The sequence below is a fragment of the Solanum lycopersicum genome, chromosome 5 (genome assembly GCF_036512215.1).
Source record: "Solanum lycopersicum chromosome 5, SLM_r2.1".
Lineage (NCBI taxonomy): Eukaryota > Viridiplantae > Streptophyta > Magnoliopsida > Solanales > Solanaceae > Solanum > Solanum lycopersicum.
In genome coordinates this window covers 29,179,225-29,184,224 of record NC_090804.1, presented here as the reverse complement: position 1 = coordinate 29,184,224, position 5,000 = coordinate 29,179,225, and positions in this window count along the sequence as shown.

Sequence of the window (5,000 nt, the reverse complement as noted above, 5' to 3'; positions counted from 1 at the left end):
TCATCATGCTTATATAATCACAATTATATAATTACATTCATGCAAGCATACAATTAAGCACATAGCAGGGTTTACAATACTATCAATACATATCATTCTCTATTAAGAGTTTACACGAATATCGTAAGAGAAACCATAACCTACCTCCACCGAAGAATTGCGATCAACAAGCTATCTTCTCAAAATCCTTGCTATCCTCTTCGTTTCTCTCTCTCTCTACTCGTTCTCTTTCTTTTTCTGTTTTCTCTTTGTTCTTTCTATTTTTCTTATTCAAACCCTCTTTCTTTTACCCTAATTAACATATAATCAAGTGTAAAAGATGGCAATAATAACCCACTAATTAACTTAAGGTTACCTCTTTTAACCCCCAAGTAATTAGACTTATTAACATTAACCCACTAACCTTATAATTAAAGCAGGAATAGTCAAAAACGTCCCTTAAAACGTATAAAGAAATCCGACCCGGACTGGGATTGCGCAACCTGTGACGGGCCGTCGTGCCTGCGACGGTCCGTCCTGCAGGTCGTCGCAAAGTTCAGAGACCCAAATTTCCACCAAGGGTCTGTGACGGTCCGTCACACCTGTGACGGTCCGTCCTGCCATTTCGTTACGAAGTTCAGAGAGTCGATTTTCAGTACCCAATTTTTAGTTTTTCTAAGTGTTTTGGAACGAGACCCTGCGACGGTCCGTCGTGCCCATGACGGATCGTCGTTGGGTCCGTCTCCTCAGCCTGTTTTTCCCGAAATAAAATCTGCTGCTCAAAACGACTAAACAGGTCGTTACAATAGATACCAATTTACCCTTCGTTCGTCCCCGAACGATCACAAGAAGAAAACAAGGGTGAGAAGGAGTACCTGAATCTTTAAACAGATGTGGGTATCTTTCTTGCATATCTGCCTCCTTCTCCCAAGTGGCTTCTTCAACCGGTCGATTCTTCCATTGCAACTTGATGGATGCAATCTCTCTTGACCTCAACTTGCGAACTTCTCTATCTAAAATAGCAACAGGCTCCTCCTCATAAGACAAGTTCTCATCAAGCAAAACTGAATCCCAACAGATAATGTAGTTTCCATCCCCATGGTATCTTTTCAACATCGACACATGGAATACCGGATGTACTCCGGACAGCCCTGGAGGCAAGGCTAACTCATAAGCCACCTCTCCTACTCGCTTAAGTACTTCAAATGGTCCAATGTACCTTGGACTTAGTTTACCCCTTTTACCAAACCGCATCACCCCTTTCATTGGTGAAACTTTCAACAAGACTTGTTCACCCTCCATGAACTCTAAGTCTCTGACCTTTCGATCTGCATATTCTTTTTGTCTACTTTGCGCCGCTAGAAGCTTTTCTTGAATAGATTTCACCTTCTCCATCGAATCTCTCAAAAGATCGGTACCCCAAGGTCTAACCTCGAATGCATCAAACCAACCAATGGGGGACCTACATCTCCTACCATACAATGCTTCAAATGGAGCCATATCAATGCTCGAGTGATAGCTATTATTGTATGAAAATTCCGCTAAGGGTAAGAAGCTATCCCAATGGCCACCAAATTCTATCACGCACGCACGAAGCATATCCTCCAACACTTGAATCATTCGCTCAGACTGACCATCAGTCTGAGGATGTAACGCAGTACTAAGGTCCAACCTAGTACCCAATTCCGCATGCAATGTTTTCCAAAACTTAGAAGTAAACTACGTACCTCTATCTGATATGATGGATAGTGGAACCCCATGCAATCGAACGATTTCTGAGATATAGATCTTGGCTAACTTCTCGACATTGTAAGTCACCTTAACCGGAATGAAGTGAGCAGACTTAGTTAACCTATCAACAATTATCCAAATAGAATCAAACTTCCTCAATGTCTTGGGAAGACCAACCACAAAGTCCATTGCAATTCTCTCCCACTTCCATTCAGGAATGGGCATTCTCTGAAGTGCTCCTCCGGGCCTCTAGTGTTCATACTTTACTTGTTGACAGCTTGGACATTTGGCAATAAAATCCACAATGTCTCGCTTCATTCTACTCCACCAAAAGTGTTGCTTTAGGTCACGATACATCTTGGTTGCACCCGAATGTATAGAATACCTTGAACTATGAGCCTCTGTCAGAATAGTGTTGATCAAATCATCGACGCGGGGTACACATACCCTTCCCTTGATCCTCAAAACACCTTCCTCATCGATTTGTGCTTCCTTAGCCTCTCCTTGCAATACCTTATCTTGGATTCTGCGCAGTTTCTCATCATCAAACTGTCTTCCCTTAATCTTGTCAAGGAAGGAAGATCTTGCCTCCACACAAGCTAAAAATCCTCCCTTCTCATTTACTTCTAATCTCATAAGGTCGTTAGCCAGAATCTGAACTTCTCTAGCCAATGGGCGTCTAGAAGCTTGCAAGTGAGCTAGACTTCCCATGCTTCCCGCCTTTCTACTTAAAGCATCCGCTACAACATTCGCCTTCCCCGGATGATACAAAATAGTGATGTCGTAGTCCTTCAGTAGTTCCATCCATCTCCTCTGTCTCAAGTTCAAATCTTTCTGAGTAAAGACATACTGTAGGCTACGATGATCCGTGTAGACCTCACACTTAACCCCATATAAATAGTGTCTCCATTGCTTTAATGCAAACACTACGCAGCCAATTCCAAATCATGAGTTGGATAGTTACGTTCATGCACTTTTAATTGCCTCGAAGCATAAGCAATCACATTCTTCTCTTGCATTAGCACTGCACCCAAACCAGAATAGGATGCATCACAATAAACAATGAAGTTCTTACCCTCTACGGGCAAGGTGAGAATGGGTGCGGTAGTCAACAAAGTCTTAAGCTTCTGAAAGCTTTCTTCACACTCATCCGACCATACAAATGGAACATTTTGCTTAGTCAAGTTCGTCAGTTGGGAAGCAATAGCAGAGAATCCCTTGACAAATCGGCGGTAGTAGCTAGCTAACCCAACAAAGCTCCGTATTTCTGACACATTAGTAGGTCTTACCCAATTCTTTACTGTCTCAATATTAGATGGATCCACCATCACTCCCTCCTTAGAGACCACGTGTCCCAAGAAGGACACTGAATCTAGCCAAAACTCACACTTGGAGAATTTGGCATAAAGCTTCTTCTTCCTCAATAACTCTAACACCATTCTCAAATGCTCCTCATGTTCCTTCTTGCTCTTTGAGTATATCAGTATATCATCAATAAATACGATCACGAAGAGGTCCAAATATGGCTTAAAAATCCCGTTCATCAAGCTCATGAACGCAGCAGGGGCATTAGTAAGACCAAAAGACATCACTACAAATTCGTAATGCCCATACCTCGTTCGAAAAGCAGTCTTTGGCACATCCGTTGCCCGTATTTTCAATTGATGATAACCGGATCTCAAGTCAATCTTAGAGAAGACACAAGCACCTTGTAACTGAGCGAACAAGTCATCAATGCGGGGAAGAGGATACTTGTTCTTTATGGTTACCTTGTTTAGTTGTCTGTAGTCTATACACATTCGAAAACTCCCATCCTTCTTCTTTACAAACAAAACCGGAGCACCCCAAGGAGATGCACTTGGTCTAATAAAGCCTTTGTTTAACAACTCTTGAAGTTGGGCTTTTAACTCTCTTAGCTCCGCGGGAGCCATTCTATAAGGGGGTATCGAAATGGGGCGAGTACCCGGTTCAAGGTCAATACAGAAATCAATATCCCTATCTGGTGGCATACCAGGAAGATCTGCAGGGAACACATCCAGAAACTCACAGACCACCGAAACCGACTCAATCGAAGGTACTTGGGTAGTGTCGTCCTTGAGATGTGCCAAGAAAGCTAAACACCCTTTACTAACCATTTTCTTAGCACGAAGAAAGGAGATGATACGCACCGGATTGGAAGTGTATTCACCCTCCCACACTAACGGATCTGTCCCAGGCTTGGCTAACGTCACCATTTTAGCATTACAATCCAAGATCGCAAATTGCGGAGAAAGCCAAGTCATACCCAGAATTACATCAAAATCATCCATTTCTAAGATAACCAAATCTACATAAGTGTTGCTCCCCACAAAGTTCACCAAACAAGACCTATATACCTTTTCAACTACCACAGACTCACCCACCGGAGTAGAAACACGAATAGGCATATCAAGTAATTCACAATGTAAATTTAGACCATTAGCAAATGAGGAAGATACATAAGAAAACGTAGATCCAGGATCAAACAATACAGAAGCCATGCAATCACAAACCAGAAGATTACCTGTGATGACAGCATCAGATGCCTCCGCTTCAGACCGCCCAGGGAAAGCGTAACAATGGGCCATATCGTTTGTCTGTCCATTGCCCCTACCATGTTGTGATGTAGTGGCTCCAGTTTGCCCATCACCTCGACCATTTTGGTGACCACCATTACCTCGACCACCACGTCCTCCAGAATAACGGCCTCTACCATGACCACCTCTACCTCTAGCCATTGGGGGTCTATAACTCTGTTTTGGACAATTCCTCCTAATATGTCCAGTCTCCCCACATCCATAACACTCTCTGGAGTCAAGCATAGGTCTCTCGGAGAAGTGTTGACCAGTCTGAGGTGGACCCCCAACTACAGTCTATAGTGAAGACTGAATGGGTCGAACTGAGTAACCTCCGGAACCTTGTCCTCTAGAGTAAGAACCATTAAACTCACCTCCCTTTCGAAACCTTTTTGATGTCGATGTCGTGGTGAATTCATCTGGCTTCACTCCTTCCACCTCTACCACGAAATCTACCACTTCTTGGAAGGATTTTGCCGTAGCCGCTACCTGTAAGGCTGAAATCCGCAACTCTGACCTCAACCCCTTCACAAAACGGCGAATCCGCTCTTGTGGACTGAAACATAGTTGGGTGGCATATCTGGATAGTGCACGAAACTTAGCCTCATATGCATTGACCGACATCCTGCCTTGCTCTAGGCTCAAGAACTCATCCTTTTTCCTATCCCTCAATGTCCGAGGGATATACTTCTCCAT